Genomic DNA, 22,859 nt, shown 5'->3' with positions numbered 1-22,859 from the left:
AGCCTAGCCATAGGATTACCCTGGCATAGTGACACCCGACCTTAGTTCCCAGTGCCTCGGTCAAGTAGAGCCACTGGAGTTATCCCCAGGGTGAATTTTCTGTTTTCTATCCACTCCTCAAGATTTCTCTTGAGGAGGGTCAGTGACATGCTGTGCATGTCATGTATGGGAAGTCTGTTCCATAGCATGGGCGGTCTCTGGGTTATGAACCTGTCCCTCCAGCATGTTCTGTTAATTGTGGTAATGGGGTTAAAGTCTCCGGAGTGTGTGTGGATTGGGATTTCTTTAGGTGTAGCATCTCTAACAGAGCTGGGTCAGGCATGGCTTTGTAAGTCAAGCAGAGATCGCCTCTAAGTAGGCAATATGATGCAGAGAATAGTTGAAGTTTTTTGAGTCTGTCCATATAGGACAAGTGTTTAAGGCCTAGGATCTTCTTTGTGAGGTACTTTTGCGGCCTCTTCAGTTGTTGCAGGTGTCTAGTGAGGTACATGCCAATGAGGCATTGTACTCAATGATTGGTCTAATGAGGGAAGAGTAGAGGGAGACAATGATCTCTTTCTTCCTGGATGTAAAACCCTTAGTAATGAGATGTGCCACATAGAAGGACTTTCTGACGACAGTGCTAATGTGGTGATCAAAAGAGAGGTTGGTGTCAACCTGTGTTCCCAGATGTCTTATAATGCCTTCTGTGTTCAGTGGACAAACATTGATGTGGTAATTTATGGGAACTGGGTTTTTCCCAAAGGGGATGATGACACATTTTTTGGCAATGAGCTTAAGGCCATGGTTCTGACACCAGTCATTGGTCTCAGTAAAGCCATTCTGTACGATGTCAACATTACGTGGGGAGTTAATAATAGCTCCCAACTTCCAATTCTCTGTGAACTATGTCAGCCAGAGACCCTTTGTGTTGATCTGGACTTCAGAGAACTAGATACCAAAGAGGAGAGGACCCAGGACTGAACCCTGTGGTACCTCACTAGTGAATAGTCAGCAGTCTGACTTGGAATCAGCTACTTTCACACTGTGGGTTCTATCTTTGAGCCAATTTGCAACCCAACTAGTGATATAGAGATTGATGCTAAGCCTAGTGTGTTTTTCTACGATTCCTGAATGGAATGGTATCAAAAGTGTTGGCCAGATCAAGGTAGGCTGTACCACCTTACCTTCATCCCCAGCTCTAGTGACTGACTCAAAGAAGTCGACCAAGTTGAGCAGGCATTAACTACCCTTCACAAAATCAAACTGTGTGGGATCCAAAGTTTGGAGATTCCCTATATCCTTGTATATTATGTCCATGATGATGCGTTACATAGCTTTGCATATCAGAATGATCAGGCTAATATACACACATATGTAGCGCAGTTGGACATCAGACAGACACACTGAACCTCTTACTGCAACAGATCTGTCCAAAGGCTGTCAAAATGGGTATCAAGGGGCCCAAATTAGGGACCTTTCTTAATTATTGCCCTTATTCCTTCCTCCCCAGCAGCAACTGCTCTGCCTTGCAACAAAATAATAAGTCCTGCCAAGTCTTGGACCCAGGGCATTGTAAACTACAAACAAAGCAATGTGCCATTACATTATCTGTGCTCTATAAAATAGTGAACTTTCCAAACATTTCAGTTACTACAGTCATTCAACAGCAGGGAATTGCATCTGTAGAATCAGTCAGGTTCTCAATAGATACATGTATATATGTATGGAGATGCATATATGTGGATAATTATATACTTTATATGTATGTACATCTAAATTTATATCTACATATATGCATACACACACATATATATAGAAAGGTGAATAAATACATATATATATATATATATATATATATATATATATATATATATATATATATATATATGTATATATATATATATATATATATATATATATAAATATATATATATATATATATATACACATAAATATTCATGAATATATAACAGCTGCAAACACATGCAATCTGAGGGTCATGCTGTTGCACCCCAGAAGTCTAAATCTGAAAATGCACTCACTAGCAGGATTCCTTAAAATGGGGAACAATGACATCTGTGCTATATCAGAGATCTAGTTAAAGGCAGCAGGAAGCACCCCTGCACTGCCAGCCTACAACTCATTCCACAACTTATGGCTGCAGAACTTGGACTGAAGCTCCAAAGGTGGTGATATTTCCATATTCATGAAGGATATACACACCTCCAGAGTGGAAGACCAGCATTATGTATTACAGATCCTGCAGGTGTAGCTAACAGTAGGTGAGATAGTAGGTCAGGCTGTAGCCTGCTATAGGTCCCCAAACATGCTGCATGACTCACACTCCTTCACCCTAGACACCCTGGGAATATTAGTGTCCAACCTAACACTGTCATACTGTTTGACTTCAATTATCCCACCATTAACTGGGAAAGGTACTCATGTACCGATGCACATGCCCATCACATCCACCTGGTCCTTGCTAACATGGGCAACTGTTGCTGTACACCAATAGTCAACTCCTCTCTGTTATATCTGAACACAAATTTATCACCTTTGGAAATCCACAGCCCTCTCACCCTCCCTACACAGGTAACCACCATGAAACACCATTCCAAAGCTATCTATGGCCTCCTAAAAACAGAGGTGGCTATCCTCATGGCAGACATGCAAATGGAGACTAGTTGCATGATGGCTGAATCAAACAATGCACTATGAACACGTACACAAATGCATGGATACTGTCATACCCAATAGAACCAGGACCATCACTTTCAAAAAATGGAAGCCAATCTGGTGGTCCACGACCATAAAGAAACTGTACAACAGAAGGAGGCAAATGATTTGCAATAAGGTGAAGTCCCAAGACTGGAAAAACCCTTATCAGCCTCAATTAAAAGTTGAGATCTCTCATCACATACTACAAATTTAGCTGTAAAAACAGAACTGGAGCACATAATAAAGACAAGCACAAGGCCTCATACAGTTATGTAAAGAATCTCCATGGCAATAACAAGATTTGCTCTGAGCTACTAGACAATGCTACCCCCTATTCTGAGCCAACAAATATTGCCAATATACTGAATGACATATTGAGTGCATTCTTTACCCCAAAGACCAATCACAATACTTGTACACTGCTAGGCACCCAGTATTACTGCTGCACAGGTTAAAACACCACTGTCCAAGGCCAAGAATACAGCTTTTATGGGACCTGACAATATCCCTGGCTGTGTTCTACATAGGTTCATAGGTTCATAGGAAGATACTAGGCTATCTGCCCTAGGGCATTTATAAGGCTAGCCAGAGTGTATTTGGCTTCCGCCTCCCTATTAGATTAGCCTACTGTGCCTCTGTAAAGTAGGTCACAGAAGGTACCCTTTTAAGATTAGTTTACTGTGCCTCTGTCTAGCAGGGACACAAGAGATCCCAGGGGTGAATTTGCGATTTCCCATCCACGCATCCAAATTTCGCTTGAAGAGGGTCAGCGAGGGGCTATGTCTAACATGAATTGGGATTCTATTCCAGAGTGAGGGGAGCCTCTGGGAAATGAATCTGTCCCTCCAGCATGTCCTATTTATTTTTGTGCTGAGGTTTAGGTCCCTGGAGTGTGTAGCTCTAAGGGACTTGGATTTTTTGAGGTGGAGCATGTCCATGAATTCTGGGTTTGACATGGCTTTGTACATCAGGCATAGATCACCTCTGAGTAGGTGGTAAGCAACTGAGTAGAGCTGGAGTTTCTTTAGTTGAGCTGCATAGGACATCTGTTAGTAGCCCATGATCCTCTTGGTGAGGTACTTTTGGGGTCTCTCCAGTTGCTGCAAGTGTCGGGTAAGGTACATCCCAAAAGGGGCATTGTATTCAATTATGGGCCTGATGAGTGACGAGTAGAAGGGCACAATGACCTCTCTTGATCTAGATGCAAACCCTTTTGTGATAAGGTGGGCTATATAGAAGGTCTTTCTAACCACTTTGTCAATGTGATTATCAAAGGAGAGATTACTATCTACGTTGGTCCTCAAGTCTCTAATTACTTCTTCCATACTTAATGGATTACCACCTATGTGGTAATCTGTGGGCACCTTGTTTTTCCCAAAGGGGATGACTATGCACTTTTTAGCATTTAGCTTGTGGCCGTGGTTCTGGCACCAAGCATCCGTCTCTGTGAGACCCTTTTGGAGGATGCTTGTGTCAGCTGGAGATTTGATTATGGTCCCCAGTTTGCAGTCATCTGTTAACTTTGTCAGCCATAATCCCCCCATGTTAGCCTGAACCTCAGAGAAGTATATACCGAACAAGAGAGGTCCCAGAACTCAGCCCTGTGGGACGCCACTTGTAACTGGTTTGGATTCAGACAAGGCACCTACGATTCTGACCATGTGGGTTCTATCTCTGAGCCAGTTTGCAACCCATCTTGTGATATAGGGGTTGATATTTAAGCTGGTAAGCTTATTTATGATGCCAGAGTGGGGTATTGTGTTGAAGGCTTTTGCGAGGTTCAGATAGGCTGTGTGGACTACCTTGCCCTCATCTATGGCTTTGGTAACTGTTTCAAAGAAATCAACTAGGTTTAAGAGGCAAGATCTGCCCTTAACAAAGCCGAACTGGGTAGGGTCCAGTGTCTGGAGGCTCCCAATGTCTTTGTTTATGAGATCCATGATAATATGCTCCATAGCTTTACAGACCAGACTAATCAGGCTTATGGGGTGATAGTTTCTGGGGTCTGTTGTGGCACGACCTTTGTGGAGTGGGACCACTGTAGCTGTACGCCATTCTTTGGGTACATATCCTGTAGTAAGGCTAAGTTTGAACAGTGACTTAATGTGAGGGTTCCGTTCTTCTTGGAGCTCATGTAAGACACAGCCTGGGACACTGTCTGGTCCCATAGATTCTGTGTTTTTTGCTTTGGAGAGGGCAGCTTTCACCTGTGCATCTGTGATGTCAGGGAGGTTACATTCAGTTGGTAGAGGCATTTGCTCCTTTGGGGGGGAAGGGGGGGGTTTGCACTGAATCTGTCTGCCAGGATGTTGGCTATGTCTGTAGGTTCAGTATATTTTGTACCATTATGCAACAATTCAGAGCATATCTGGGGGTTTCCGCCCATGTTTCTGACATAACTAAAGAAGGCCTTGTGATTATCTTTAGTGTCTAGGGCAATTTTTCTTTCTAAACTGGCCTTTGATGATTTTATGAGGGATCGAAGTTTCTTGCTAATATTGATCAGAGATGCCTTCCCTTTTTGGGATTTTGCTCTGTCATGCAGTAGCTTCCTCCTTCTGTTGTATAGCTTATTTGTGGTCGAGGTCCAGCAGACCGGTCTCCTGTTTTTGGAGGAGTGAATCTTGGTTTTATTTGGGATAACACAATCCATGCATTCCTGCAGGTGCTCATAGAATGCATTTGTAAAGGATTCTGCAGATTGGGCTGTATTATCCTCTGGCCCAGGGACTTTGAAGGATTCCACCTCAGTCTTGAGAAGTGCAAAGTTGGCTTTGGAGAAATTCTTTACAGTGCTTTCCTTGGCTGGGGGTGGGGACGGGATATGGATGTCCAGGGAAATTTGTTTATGGTCTGATCTTACCAATGAGGGGTTTACCTCTGGTCTGGAACATAGAGTCCCCATGTTGGTGATGACCAGGTCCAATATGTTGTTCCCTCTTGTGGGAGTGGTAACCAGTTGTTCCATTGCATTAGAGTTTATAAATTCAAGGAACCATTGGGCGTGGGTGTTTGGGCTTGAGTAGTTTTCCCAGTCAATGTTTGGGTAGTTGAAGTCACCCAATAACATAGTGTTTGGAAAGACCTTCGTATTCTCCAGTGTTCTCAAGAATGTCAAGTGGGGTTCCTGTAATAGGGAGGGTGTTCTGTAGCAGGCTACAAACTGAATGGCAGTTTTGCTCACTGTTAGTTGCACATGGATGGTTTACGATGCTTTGTGCAGTGCCACTAACCTGGAGGTGTAGGTATCTTTGATGAATATAGATACTCCCCCTCCTTTTGTGCTTCGGTCTGAGTTTTGGGGCCGAAACCCATGGTATGAGTTATAACCTGGTAGTGCTGGGGTGCTCTCAGGAGCCTTGAACCAGGTTTCTGTTACTGCACAGACATCGATTTTCTCCATACTGAGGAGAGTCTTGAGTGCGTGCATCTTGAGGTTTAGACTTCTGGCATTGAGTAACATTACCTTTAGTTTTTTTATCTTTGGGTTGTCTATGGAGGTGGGTTTGTCCTTTGAGCCTTGCCTAAAAAAGGCACTATGGCGGTGGCAAGAGCCTTGGCCAGTATACAAAAGCCTAAGGGTGACAGGTGCAAGCCGTACCTAGCGAAGCAACGTGGCTTGTCGAGCATGTCATCCCAGGATGACAGACACTGGATCCCCTTTGAATGAAACCAATACTTTAGCCAAATGTTGAAACTGATCATTTTGTCTTTATACTGTGGCATCATTCTTGGTGAGGGCAAGATGCCACTCAAGGTCAGGGACATACCAGCCTGGGCTACATGGTCAGAGAGCTCCTCTATGTCTCTTTTCATGTAGTCCAGGGAGGTACATCTCAGGTCATTCACACCAGCATGGACAATGATGGAGTCATACTTGTACTTGCTTTGGAGTGACCTGAGTGCTTGCATTATGTGGCAGATCCTGGCACCTGACAGGCAGCTTACAGTGACCTTCTCCTTGTTCAGTCTGGTGAGTGGGACGTCAGTGTGCTGGACAATAGAGTCCCCTATAACAAGTGTATTTGGTGTGTTGTTTGGCCTTATGGGCTGTGACTGTGAGGCACACTGATTTTGTGAGATATGTGATTTGTGGGTATTGTTGAGGGGTGGCTGTTGCTTGGATATCTGCTTAGGAGGTCTTTGCTGTTTAGGCAGATTTTTATTTAGAGCCTCCGAGTATGTTTTTGTGTGTTTATGTGTTGGGTATGCAGATTCAATAGGTCTGTGTGAGACTGGATTTGTGGTGTGGGTGGTTACCTTTTCCTCCTGACTGACTGTGCCAGTCTTGGGTTGAGAGAGAGCTCTGCCTCCAGTTTGGCTATGTAACTGCATCTCTCACATGTATTAGAGTTTGGTGGAAGGAGGAGAGGGTTGTCTGTGTACATAAGGCAATTGTAACATTGCCTCAAAATTCCCAGATTCACCAGCTGGACTGGAGAGTAACCTTGAAACTGACCCTTGGACATACCAGATTAGTATTGGGAACTGTTTTTTTTTTACTGATCAGATTAGGGAAGGGAACTGATTTTTCACTTGATCAGGAAGGACCAATCGGGAGTCTAATACTTATGAGAAGTCAAGGAGGGTGTAGTGCTTTAGTTAGTTAGTGTTTCCTTATAAGAGCTGAGCAAGTGCAGGGCTTTAGAAAGAGAATAGAGTGATTACTTTGGGAGTTTGAACAGTTCTAAGGGAAAAAGTGAAGAGCAGACTTTGTGGAGCCTGGAATAGTTTAAACCTGTTTAGGCGGCGCTGCCCGACACTGCTCAGAGTGCAAAACCATGCAAAAAGAGAGTTGTAGGGTTTTAAGAGAGAGAGAGCAAGGAGTTTAGAATTGACCCAAAATGGCCAATAAAACTACAGCTTCTAGGTAGTAACCACTCCTCCAGGGACAGGCAGGCTGTTCAGTGTTTACCACACCCACTGGTGAACACAGAGACTTCCCTTTAGCCCAAGCAAGCACTGGCCTTCTAGAAACTTCCAAACAGTTCAGAACAGCAAATCTGTAACTGAACTTTCTTAACTTTCAGAAAGTGGGAAAAAAAGCAAGATTTTTTTTGGGTTTTTTTTGTTGTTGTAGTTTAAAGGTAGCAGAGATATACAAGCAGCAAAATAATCACAACAGTGCAATAAATGACCCCACACTTGAGTGCTAGGCCAAAATCAGGTAAAATGCAGTTTTTAGAGAAAAAAACAATTTTAAATTAAGTGCAACACAGGAAATGCAGTAAACAGTCTCTATATGTGTTCCAAGTACTGTTACTGTTACAGATATAAACTTTAGCAAGCCGGAAAATGCCAAAAAGTAGGCGGCAAAGCAATAAAACTTAACAAAAAATCAGAAGAAAATACTTAAAATCACAAATGTGGCTCCTTTTCTTCTCTCAGCATTGAACTACAGAGTGACCTGGCACCTCACCTGTTCGCCCTGTTCAAGCACAGCCTCATCTCAGGCTTTGTCCCTACTGAATTAAGCACTGCTACAGTCACCCCTCTCCACAAATGAGGTGTGACTACAGACCCTGGGAAATACTGCCCCAACTGCCTGACAAGTCTGTTATGCAATACTATGGAATGCATCATCATGCACTTAATAAACAGAGATATGGGAATCTGCAGACTCAGGATCCCACACAGTTTACATTTGTGAAGAGCAGGCCATACCTGCTCAATCAACCTGGTCAACTTCTTGGAGTCAGTCACCTGAGCTGTGGATGAAGGCAAGGTGGCACATACAGCCTACCCTGATCTGCCCAACGCCTTTGATAACATTCCCCACTCTGGAATCAAGCAAACACTCACTGAGATAGCCATAAACCCCTATATCACTAGGTGGGTTGCAAACTGGGTTACAGTTAGGACTCACAGTGTGGAAATAGCTGACTCCAGGTCAGACTGCTGAGCAGTCATAAGTGCAGTCCCACAGGGTTTTGTCCTGGGTTCTGCATGTTTGGTATTAACTTCTCTGAAGGCCATCCCAACATGAAGGGACTCTGGCTGACAAAGTTTGCAGACAATTGCAAGTTGGGAGCTATTATTAACTACCCAAGTGATGTTGGCGTCCTACTGAAAGGCCTCACTGAGACCAATGACTGGTGTCAGAGCCATGGCCATAAGCTCAATACCAGAATATGTGTTGTCATCCCCTTTGGGGAAAACCCTGTTCCCATGAATTACCACATTGATGGTAGTCCCCTGAACAAAGATGGCATTATAAGAGATCTGGGTACATAGGTTGACAGCAATGTCTCTTAACCACCACATTGCCACTGTGGTCACAAAGTTCTTCTATGTGGCACATCTCAGTACTAACACATTAGCATCCAGGAAGGAAGAGGTCATTGTCTCCTTGTACTCTTCCTAATAGAGTGACACAGTTTGTCATACATATTCTGATGGATGTGAGGTAGGTAAATGAAATATATGTCCTCATTTTCTGACAACAATCATAGTATTACAGTGATTTTGCAGATAAATGATAATAATCTGAGAAACAGACCAGAAATATAAGCAATAAACCTGGACATCCTGAAACAATCCAACCAGTTGACAGGTATGCTCAAAACCCCTTTCTGCAATGAATCTGGACCAATGCTGACAAAGTGGTTGGTGGAAGCCATGAAAATGGGGATGTATCTGAAGTACCGGCATGGATAAGCTAACACAGTTGCTTTAGTAACACCCTCCTGTGTGCTCTAACATATATTTAGTGAAATAGCACAAGTAATTGAACTAGGGAATCTTCTATGGGTAATTATACATGTATTTGCAAATATAAAATCTAAAGCAGCTAGGATGGCTAGAGCTACAAAATCAGCTTCAATTTCACCAGCTTACTATTGCCCACAACACCCTTTAGCAACCTACTAATACTCCAATACTTTCTAGCCTCATTACCCCCTGTAAAAATCTTAAAACCTTACGTTCATCAAATAAACTACTTGTTTGCATAAGTAAATCCAACAACATGGCTGGAGACTCTTTGTTCTCTAACACTGTTGGGAAAAACTGGAACCTACTTCCCAGAGAACTTTCATCACTGTTCTCAATATCACTTTTCAAATATAAACTGAAATTAAACCTTAGAACATAGTGGTTATGCCCCTGTACTAACCCTGACTAACTCACCCTTTTTTATTAATGGGCACTGCAAACTTATTACTCTTTTGTACTAAGTCCAGTTTTCTTGATAACCAAAGAGAGCATGATCTTGTAAATTACGCTAATATATATAGGAACATCATCTGAATGTACATTTTTTTAATGTTATGTGTTAAGTTTGTTAAATAGTAAGGTATTGAAGTATTATCATCTGTTGCAATGTAGTACTGTACCAAAATTTTTATAATTGTGTTATTGGAGCTTATCTCCCTGGGCCTCTACTGAAAACGGACATATATACAGTTAGAATAGCCTGGTCAACAAATGTAAAATAAAATAAATAAATAAAATAAAAATTATGAGGCACTATGGGAATGTAACAGCACTGACAAACAGAAATCAGTGTGAAAGTGCATACCCACAAAAATATCACAACAGTCACAGTATGTTAAGTGAACAGCAGAATATATGTACTGTGTGAAAAAATACATCGTTTGCCACCCACACAATAGCCGTACATATGCTGTCCCAATTCACAGTGTAGTCTGAATCTTGACCTTGGTACAGGACATCTCTCAGTCTGCCCCTACAAACACATACAGCCAATAGATCAGCAGAAACTGGAGCAGCATGCACAGTCAGTAAAGAAGGAGCCATAACACTTACATCCACCCCTTCCATACACAGCCCAAATGAAATATGTACACAACCATGACAGTCTGTTAACAATGGCCAGACATACACATGCCTCTCACATGTACAGTTCACCTCAGAATGTACAGGTTCAGGACTCATATCTATGGCCTCTTCCCTGACATGTCTGTGGGTCTACTACATCACTGAGATGGTAGCAGGAATGAAGTCAAGAAATGATGATAATACATATGTCTGTACCTCATTGATGACTGGACAAAGCCTGCCATCATTTTGGGACAGAGGCACAAACACAGGGGTAGATTGGACATATTGCTGTCATACACTGAGACAGTTGCAGATGTTACTGGGTTTGTTGTAATATCCTTTATGAGGAATATGATGTCAGTAATACCAATAGATGTGAGTATGTACTGACTACATTCCCCAGAGTCCACGACTGACTTGCTAAGGACACCAACTGTCTGGGGAACTGACAAAACCTAACAGGCAAACATGTGTCCAGTCTGTGAACAGAGTGCCAGTGGAGAGGTATGTCAGAGACATACTTCTGTGAGTTATGAAGTCACTCACTAAATGCAGGTCCAAACAAAACCCTGTCAATCTATCAATCTACCATGTGTATAACAGCACTGATGACATAGAATCTGTTCAAAAATCTGGGAGTATGTCCCCCATGTTGTTTGGCTCTCTCCAAATGTCCTGTCCTGTGATGTATTGCCACCTAATGTATGTAAACCTGTAGCCCACCACCATTGTAATATCCCTCACACAGGCAAGGAGAAGGGCAAGGCCCACATTAAGGAATGTCCCTTATGTCAGAACTAGCAGCAGTGTCCAGTCCCACAACACAATACTATGTGGGCACCTACCTAGTGGCATGTCCTTAGCAACACCAGATATCTACACATCTGTACAGAGGACAGACAGAAAGTAGATAGCCAACAGGTTATGCATTAGGATGAATGTTTGAAAGATAGAAGTCTGAAACTGAAAGGTATCCCATTACTACATGACAGCAGTCCTCAATGACATGTCCAGAAAACATGGTAGTCTACAGTTTATAACAAAATATCAGATCAATATCCAATAGGAGATACATAAAAACATACAGCTCAAACACCATGAACAAGACAGTCAGTACTCAGACTCCCGTCCAGGGGTGGAGCCTAGATGGCTAACTGGTAACAGCAACTTTTATGAGCTCCACAATCTAGTACTAGAATTCAGGAAAAGAATCATTTTTATTTTTCAAAAGTAGTAAATTCTTATTAAGGAAACTCAATTCTATAAGAATACCCAATTTTATGCATTTTTATCAAAATTTTCCTATCAAATAAACTGGAGATAACTTCTTCAATACAGAAATGAGCAGCTCTAAGTCTTCACACTCTGAAACTTCACTAAAAAAGGAAATTCAACTGATGTCAGCTATACTACTTGAACTATCTGTCAAAATGGACAGATTTACAGACAACCTTGAAAATCTAAAAGTCAACTGTCAGAAACAGACTGATGTCCTTAATGAAATCTTGCAGCAGCAACTATCAAAAATATTGGATATGGAAACTTCTCTAAGTGACATAGATGAGAGACTTAAGAAAGATGAAACTCATTGTGAATCTCTTTTACAGCAGAATACATAGCTAATCAGTAAACTAGATGATTTTGAGAACAATGAAAGGAGAAATAACATTAGAATTTTTGGTCTTCCAGAAAAAACAGAAGGTGAGGACATTATTTTATTTCTTAACTCTTGGTTTCCAGACTTATTAGAACTAAAGGAAGGTCTATCAAATGGTATAGAAAGAGCACACAGAGTTTCATGGAAACCTATTCCTTCTTCTCCCGATATGCCTCCTAGATCTATTATTGTGAAATTCTTGTCTTATTTAGACAAAGAACTTGTTCTCAAATCTGCCTGAAGAGGTCATCCATTGACATATAATAAGAGTCAAATTTGATTTGACAATGACTATTCTTCACGAGTCTTGGAATTAAGGAAAAAAACCTGGCCTTTTGTGAGATTTTTGAAACAAAATAAAATAAAGGCACAACTTGCTTTCCCTGCAAGAATCAGAATCCTTTATTCAAATGACATAAGAACATTCAACAATGTCGAAGAAGCTATAACTTTCATCAAAAAAAAAACAGCATAACTGCAATTCAAGAAGACATGGATTGGTCATCTTCTACCACTTTAAAAAGAACCTTTGAGAAAAATAACTGGACTGATATGAGAAAGAAGAAACTGAAAACTGATCCTAGAAATTCTGGAGTCACTACTTCTCTTATAGCATCAACTAGGACTTGATTTCACTTCTAATCATTCAAAAAAGTATGTATTCTTTCCTACCATACACCTATAAGAACGTTTTCTTGCATTGTCTGATTGAACATTACTAAGATTACATCTTATATTTCATGTGTTTAGACTTCTCTAATGGCCCTTGATATTGCTACTTACTAAGAACGTATATAATAATAATAGCTTGTTCAAGTGACACCCTTGATTTTTGCTTCATTATCAGCAATGCTGTATGCATTTATACTTTATTCAATTCTTATTTTGATATAGTTTCTGATTTTTAAATACATTTATTACAATATTTTATAATTTAGACTTTAGTTACTACTCTACTCAATTTCAGCATTCTAACATTCCATTATGACTGTTTACTGTCACTCTTGTTTAAAATAGCCTCAAGCTAACAAATGTTGTCTCTCCTCTAAAATAGAATCTACATAATTAACATGGAACATCTCATCCTAAAATATAGGAATATGAAGAATTAAATGTTTTTTATACACAGTTATAGGTAGATTAAACTAAATTAATCTCACCTATTATCAAAATAACTCCTGTACTATCTATCCCACACATTTATGCCGCGTAAGTATATACAGCTTTATAGTTGTTACTGACGAGAGCTTTCATCTCACATTCTCTGACTTCACTTGTCTATTCCGATTGATTAAATAATCTGTTTAGTTGAGATATTTTTTCTTTCATATTATTTATTTACTAAATATTAATGTGTTCTATGGTTAGAAAATGTTTCAGTTTTAGGAGGGTGCCTGTCTAGATCAGTTCGTGTTATACATCAGTGAGTGCACTGTACAGATTTACACTGTCGCTTTACTGTTGAGTCGTGCACTGTTTAGTTTAAGGATGTATGTTTGGCTAGGCTAGTTTGTAAATTTAGAGATACAGTAATAAAGGTTCTGTATATTTGCTAGACGAGGATAGACACTATGTTGTGCAATGCATGTTTTTACAGTTATTTCTGTCAACTGCTCGAATGATGCTGTGTGAAGGGTTGAAGCTCCTTGAAGATTGGTGGTGAACAGTGCCCGTTATGGGATTTGACAAGTTAGTTTACTGCATTGTTGTGTTTCGTGATTGCCTGGGATGGTGAAATATGTGAATAGGTTTGTCCTTGTTGGGGCCATTTGTGAACTCTCAATGTAGCTGTGGATCTGTTGTTATGTGGTCTAATATATTGCTGACACTTATTTTGGGTGCTTTTCCATTGCAGGACAATGGTTCCAACACACTAGTGAGTGCTTGTGGTGATCGCATGGTTGTTGCATAGGGCGGTTGTTTTGAGGGGGAGAGAAATAGGCGTGCTGCAGGGTTTGTCTGGTTTCTGTGAGAATGTGGACGGTTGAGGAGTGTTCAGCGAGAGTAAGTTAGTAAATTACCCCTTTCACTCATTTTTTGAGAACAATAGTCAGGGAGGATGTCTGATTTGGGGTCTGTGTCCCTCCATTTTGTTTAGATTGCCCATATCTCCTGTGATGGTGGGATGACAGATATGCATTATGTGTTGTGTAGTGGTTTGTTATGAGTGAATGCGGATGTGTGTGGTGATTACAGGTAGGCTGTTAGTGGTTCTTGGGGTACTCGAAATTAGAGCTTCTTCCGTTTAAACAGCCAATGTCTCTTGTCTTGGAGATGGAAGCTTTAGAGTTGGAAATCTGCTCAAATTGATGCACATGAGTGCAACAAATAGGGTAGCTGGTCATGGCATTTATTGCTTTATAGTTGTGCGGTTCAACTCTTGTGTGGATGTCCATTCAAAATAGTTGATCTGCTCCTACCTATACTCTCAACTAATGCAAATTTTGTTCTGGATTTTAGTTGAGCCTCTCAACTTGTCATAATAGTAGTGGCTTAAGATGAATGTCATTCTATATTTGAAAGCTATAAACTTGTATCATTCAGAACATATATGTTAACTCAGTCCCCCATCCTGTCAGGTTAATAGATGAAGTGTCTCCAATTATTTTAAATTTGCACTCAATTTTTTTGGCTATGTTTAAAGCTGCTAATTCCTACTAAGTTATTGTAATGCTGCTAGTTTCTAGCACCCTGCATGCAGTTGTTTTCACAACAGATATTTGTTCTCAATTTACATCAGTTATGCCCCTCAGTAATGTCTCTATATATAGATTTTATGTCATCAGTTTAGGTTCTCTATAGCCAGTACTATTTGCCTAATTTGTAAGTAAGCAAGGCTGGTGAGTCTTTAATGTTGGCTGAGGTTTTACCAAGTATCTTAATGTAATAAAAAAGAAGTACGTGTGGTATTCACATCACCAGCAGTGATCACAGTTTTTCTTACAATAGACATCCTATGAAACAACAATGCATTTAGTGAGGGAAGTGACGGGAGATAGTCTAAATTAACTATAGTAGATGATTAATGGGTAAATTAGTATTTGCTTTTTATTTATTTAAAACTATAGACAAGATTAAATGCATAGTAGGCAGAAATGAACTTGCAAGTATTGATTCTTAGTTTTAATCTGCAAACATATAATACGAGCTATCTGTTTAGTTAAATTTCTGATCCAGATTTCTCTATGGGTTGTGTTTAGCAAATCTGAAATGGATTTTAAGAATATTTTCCTTTAAGATGACAATAAATAATAAAGATATGTATAACAATTCAGTAGAAATATGAATCTCTAGAGAATATAAATTGCCATAATTCTGGAATAAGATGCTTATACTTTCAATTATAAACAATTATTCATATCTTTTTTGATTTGGGCCAATTCATAACACTAGTACTGACTACATGTATTCAATAACTTAAGACATTTTCTTTGAATATAGTACAATGGAACTAATACAGAATATTGATTAGGGATTGACTGCGCTGTTAATCACTACCCAAAAAGAATGTAAGTAATATTATTCATAACTTAGTGAACTAGTGCATTGCTAACTTTATTATCCTTATATTAATGAATATTGATATTGAGGACATCTGTGGCTGCTGATTTATAATAGTTCTTCAATTGTCCTATTGATAGTTAAAAATAAAACTCTTTACACAGTGGAAATAATGATGCTTTACATCTAGTGTACTTTGTTCTGTTATGCTTATCCACTAAGCAATTTTATAATCTAAACATGCCAGAAATGAAACTGGATAAATATTTGTATTTTAGTAAATGCGATGCTTCTATATCTGGCATGCTTCATTGAGTTTACTGTGTGTAATTTGATTATATGCTATATTATTTAAATATTAAAACTTTACAAGTTTAATTCCCACAATATGTTCAAAACTATAGTTGTTTTATAGTATAGTGGACTCAAAAGACAGAAGGGATTTTCTTAGTCATTGTTAGATGCTTAAATTCAACACTAGTAAATGAACTTACTTATACTGACTTTGTTAATGGCTAGTATATTCTTTAATTTAAAATAGTTAAGGCATTGACAAAGTAAATAATATGGAAAATGTATGTATTTTTGTTTATTTATGCATCTGTTTATTTATTACTAAACTGTGATTATTATATTTGGTTACAGTATTTATCATTAAGAATTCATCAATCATTATACCTAGACTTTCTTTCTACTTTGAATATTTTATAACTTAGCATTAATGTTTTTATTATATGCAATCTTCCTTTGTTCTATACACTTACAATTACTTAAAATTGTATTTGCTCCCATTAACCAAAGAAAAAATGTTTCTACGAAATAAAATATGGGCAAGATGGAGAATCTCTAAAAGCTCTGTAGATCATCTATACTTTAAGCAACTACGAAATGCTGTCAAAAAGGATATAATCTCAGACAAAAAAAACTACTACTCCCACCTGCAACATTCACACTCTAATAATCCTAAAAAATTCTGGTCTGGCATTAATAAACTTCTCAAACCAGGACATGCCACAACTCTTTCCCCCTGCTCTATTCCTAGTAGTAATCCTCTGCAAATAGCTAATGCCTTTAACAATTACTTCATTGTAACTATTCAAACTTTAACTCAAACTCTAGTTCCCATGTCCCCCACTCCTACACAACACACTAACAGTCCCTTTCCCTCCCTTCATTTGCAACCTGTACCCATCTCCTTTATCTGCAAACTCCTTCAAAAACTCAAACCCTGCATTCCCTCTGCTGACTGCCTCCCAGCAGAATACCTTCAAATTGCAGCCAAAGCCATAGCATACCCTGTTTCTATCCTGATAAACAGATCCATCTCTGAAGCCTACATCCCCTCTATTTGGAAATTCTCACATATAATCCCTTTGCACAAAGGAGGTAAATCTACTGAAATCTCCAACTACTGTCCTATTGCTCTACTCTCCCCACTAGCCAAAATTATGGAAAAATGTATTTACCATCAGCTACTCCAGCACCTTCTCCAAAACAACTTGCTTGCTAACTGCCAACATGGATTTAGGCCCTTTCATAGCACTACTTCTGCCCTTTTAACTTTTACTGATTGCATAAATAGGAATCGTAACAATAACTGTCTCTCAGCTGCTCTATTTATTGACCTTTCCAAAGCCTTTGATATGGTCAATCATAACCTACTTATCAATGTGCTAAAAGCCCAATCTCTTGACCCACAAGCAATCCGTTGGTTCAAATCTTATCTGGAAAACAGACAACAAGCAGTACTCTGGGACAATAATCTATCCACATACCTCCCAGTAAGCACTGGAGTTCCTCAAGGTTCTGTCCTAGGCCCTCTTCTTTTCTCCATCTTTATTAATGATCTCCATACTGTTTTTCCACAATCCACCTGTATACAATACGCTGATGACTCTACTCTTATCTGTACTGCCAAGTCTTCTTCCTCTCTCAACACCCTTACACAAAATGTATTTAACACAGTTGAAAAATGGTTCACACAACGCTGCCTTCTTCTTAACCCTAAGAAAACTAAGCTACTACTCTTTACTTCCACCATAAAATCTCCTCAGTTCCACTTCACTATTACCTCTGACAATGGTACCTGCATTTCCCCTCATTCTACTGCTCAACTACTTGGCATAACTATTGACCATAACCTCAGCTTCGATGCCCATGTTAATAATATTATAAAAACGTTAATAAAAAATTAGGCTCCCTGTATAGAATAAAACCCTTCCTTACACCTCTAGCTAAGAAATCCATAGCCCAGACTCACCTTACTTCCACCCTATTCTATGCTTCTGCCATTTACACCAATCTATCAAAGCATAATCTCACCAAACTTGAAACTAGCTACAATAACATAACCAGATTTGCCACTGGCTCTCCATACAGAACTCATCACTGCCTCAACCTTAAACAACTCAGATGGTTAGAACTACAAAATCAACTACAATACAATCAACTTGTAATTGCACAAAAAATCCTGCACCATCCTACTAATACTCCCATCCTTACTAATCTGATCTCCCCTTATAAAAATCTTTCAACACTACGCTCAGCTAATAAACTTCTTATTGCCAGAAACCCTTCTAATAAAAAAGCAGGCGATTCCCTCTTCTCCAATGTTGTGGGTAGAATCTGGAACAAACTTCCTAATACACTCACCTCACTCTCATCCTCTCTAATCTTTAAAAAACACCTTAGAGACCACCTTAAAATACATTGGCTTTGCCCCTGCTCAAAGCCTGATTGAATCTACTTTTCATCTCTCCCCTCCCCTGGTTCCTTCTCTCTTGCTTCCTTAACAATTACCCTCCCATATCTTATGAACAACACTATAAAAAGTTTCCTAATGTTCTAATGTGTTAGTTTTTGATTGACTTCACATGAACCCTACTAAAGCATTAAGACTTGTTTATTTTTTACTTCTACTCTAATGAAACGTTACATTGTTCACGATTTATTATTATTTTTTTTTCATGTCTTATTTTGTAATGTGAAACTAGTCTTTTTTAGAATATTTTGAATGTATTAATTTACTCATGTTGGAGCTTTTCTCCTCGGGCCTCTACTGAAAAGGGATATGTATCCAGCTAGACTAGCCCGGTCAACAAATGTAAATAAAAATAAATAAAAATAAACAATTGTTTTGAATAAGCTGCTTCTATTACATCCGTTTCAAAACTGTTTCCTTTATGTATTACAGATTTCATCTATTCATTCAATTCTAACAACAAAAGTGGATATATAAATTAATTTTAGATCTCCTAGAGCCCAGACATGTTATTGTCATTAATCACTTTTTGTTTGTCATGAAGGTTAATCTGTTTGAACTCATATGTTCACTCAGATTAGAAGTGCATGTCACTTCATGTTGGTTAAAGTTTTTAATAAACTCTTTATTAATATGGTTACTCTTATTTATTTTTTATTCAGTATTTAAATCTTCATTTTATCGGCCTATCTCTAATAAAACTTTATACAATTTGTTAGGGAGAACTAAACTAACTATTTCATACAAATGTTTCTAGATAAAGTTACACTCTTTATCATCCAGTCAATACCAAACAAAAAAACTTCAATTAACTCACAAGAAAGTCATACTTGATGGATTTAACCTTACTTTCCTTAAATGTTAATGGATTAAACAATCCAAGGAAAAGATCCAATTTTTTTAGATACTTGAAACTAAATAATATTCAGGTTGTATTTATTCAAGAATCCTATCTAAAATCAGATGATAACTTTAATTGGAATCCATTGGAATATATAAATCTATCTTGCTCATCATTCAAGAAAAAAACAAGAGGAGTTTTAATACTTTGGAGGAAAAACGTCATCATTCCCAAAATTATTTATAAGCATGAAGACAAAGAAGGTCTTATTTTAATTGTAATAATAAGATTTAATAATAGAATATGGACACTTGTTAACACCCATTGGTTTCCCGGTATAGGGATAGGAACTGTTAGGAAACATTTAGAATGAATTAACAAAGTTTATAAGGGTATTTTGATTCTAGAGGGAGACTTCAACTGTACTTTAGACATTTCTGAAACCTCGAATAAAAAGGACTTCCATCTTACTTCTCTAGGAAAAGCTCTAAGAAATTGGTGTGAAAACCTAAATCTAATTGACACCTACAGTTATAAAGACCCTAACTCACTATCCTTTTCTCATACAGATTATAGATTTGGCACCCAAACCAGAATTGATAAACTTTATGTATCTCAAGATTTAAGTATGAAAATAATTAACTTTTCTATAATCCCTTGCCCCTTTTCAGATCATAATTCACTTATTTTAAAACTTGAAATTGATTTTAAAAGGTTGATTTTCACAACAAGGATACCTGCATACATCACCAAACTACCACAATTCAAGCCATGGTTAGATCACGAAATTCAAAACTTTCTTGACATTAACCAATCAAATAATATTTGTTTGACAATTCTCTGGGATACACTAAAAGCTTACTTATTTGGTATAATTCTAGCGTGGTTTAAAAATAAGACTAAAGAATGGGAATCAGAACTTCATAATATTCAAAATAAGCTTATAATTATCAATAAAGATAATTCACAACATCCAAAAACAAAAAAAGAAAACAATTACAGACTTAAAAAAACAAATACAATGAAATATTAACTCATAAAACACATTTGCCATTAGAAAAACTAAAAATCAACTCACACTCAATGTCGCCCAAACATCTACATAATCTTTCAATGAGAGTTAAAAGACAAGCCTCAGATAACAATATTACAAAAATCATTCATGAAGGTAGAAATAATATAAATGGTATCAGACATTAGTGATATTCTTGAAGCCTTTAAATATCATTACTCTGACCACCAACTCAATAATCCAGCACACTTTCAACATATAGATGTAGATAAAAGTTTACTTAAAATAAATAAAATTCAAGATAAACTAAAATCTGAGATCTTAAAACAAATTTCTCTTAAAGAAGTAGTCGATAAAATTAAAGAAAGCAAAAATAATAAAGCCCTCGGGATATATGGAATTATAATGGAACTATACAAGTCATTTCCTCCCTCAGCCATCTAAATTCTCCATAAAGCCTTAAATGTAATTCAAACCGATAATTTAATTCCTCCCTCTTGAAAATATTCTTTAATCACTCCTATATTAAAGAAACTAAAGATCCAAAACAATGTAGTTTCTGTAGACCAATTTCCTTGCTAAATAATGACTACAAGATATTTGTATCCATTCTTGTAAATAGAATTAAAAAAATCCTTAACACATATTATAAATTCTGATCAGTCTGGTTTTATTTACAATAGGCAAACTTATGATAATATTTTAAGAATACTGTCCCTTATCGACATTTTAAATAGGGACAGCCGAGAAGCCCTTCTAATAGCTCTCAATATTGAAAAAGCTTTTGATACACTGAAATGGGATTATCTCTTCAAAGCTTTAGAATTCTTTGATTTTCCATCTCATTTCATTACTTTGATAAAAATATATATAAAATAATCTTGAGTATGTAAAACTAGGCCCTTTTACTTCAGAACCCATTAAAATACTCAATGATACAAAGCAAGGCTGTCCTTTGTCACCCATTTTATTCGCTCTTGCAATAGAATTATTTGCTATTACATTACACCAAAACACAACAATTAAAGGTATAGACATATGTGATCAATTTAATTCCAAAATCATGCTCTTTGCAAATGATATACTTTTAACACTGTGTGTCTCACAAGAATCTCTTAACGAATTAGATCTTCAGACTAAAAGGTTCTCTGATAGCTCAGGTTTACATATAAGTGAATCTAACTCTAATTATATGCATTTAAATAAAAAACAAAATTCTTTCATTACTCCAGTCCATATAATATGAAAACAGTTCTCTTCTATAAATTACCTGGGAATTATTATAGATGCCAATATTAATAACACTCTATCTACAAATTATATAAAAAAATCGTAAATACCATAAAACTACTTACTGACAAATGGAATAAATTATTCCTAAAGTTTGAGGATAGACTTCAATTAATAAAGATGGTATTGTTACCAAAAATAAACTATATAGCTCAAGCCATTCCAATGCTACCTAATAAAAAACTATTACAAGACATAAAATTCTTTTAAATTTTCTCTGGTTCCCTAAATGAAATAGGATAGCCCATGCTCATCATATTAGACCCTGGAAATGGGGGGAATTAATTTTCCAGACTTAGAGACATATATTAAGGCTTCTATATTCAAAATAGTTTTCAACTGGATAGACCCAACAATTTCTTCAGCTTGGAAATCCCTTCATATTTCTATTTTTTTTAAATAAGAATAAACTCACAAAAATATTCTTTCAAATGATCAAATAAATACATTTTGGAAAATATTATGTCTTAATTTACAATTTAATGTTTTGAAACCCACCAACACAGTCTTCATAAACTACATCTACAACTCATTTAGATCTTTCATAAACTCAAACTTAGACATTAAATTATGGTGGGAACTCTTAATTCCTTTCAAAATAACTAAAAATTACATGAAAACATTATAAATAATTGGGAACTAAAACATTTTACCTATTGGCAAGATTGTATTAGGAACTCATCAGTCTTAAACATACAACAAATAATAAACACCTTTGATATTCCAAATTCAGATTGGTGTATACTTCAAAGCATTTTATTTCATGCTCAAGAGTTATACAGAATAATCAATAATTCCTCCTTTAGTTCTGAACCAAAATTAATTTTCATTATCCAAGAAATGGTTTATAATAATCATAATTGGTCTAATTTAACCTCATTGTTCTATAAAAACTTAATAATCTACAAAGTTAATCCAAAACAAAATTTCTAGAATTTTATTACTAAAGGTCATCAGATTAACCTTTCCTCTGAAAACAAAATTAATTTATTGTATTCTATTAAATTAACTTCCAATATACAAGCTTGGAAGAATTTTTCATAGAAATTCTTATACAGGGCATTTTGCACACCCAAAAGGATAGCTAAAATGGACTCTTCTAAACAATTCTTTTGTTTGAGATGTTCTCAGAATTGTAATGCTGATTGTATTCATATATCTTTTGAGTGTATCAAAATTAAAAAAAATTCTTGGAGGAGATTGGAAATTTATTTCAAGCTATTTTTTCAGATTCCTTCATACTAACTAAATCCATGATTTTTCTGAATGTAACTGAAACAAATGTTATGAGCAAAAATAATTTGTATCTACTATT

Source organism: Protopterus annectens, chromosome 2.part1 (genome assembly GCF_019279795.1).
Source record: "Protopterus annectens isolate FY-2018-M chromosome 2.part1, PAN1.0, whole genome shotgun sequence".
NCBI lineage: Eukaryota > Metazoa > Chordata > Ceratodontiformes > Protopteridae > Protopterus > Protopterus annectens.
Note: the sequence above shows the minus strand (reverse complement) of the source record.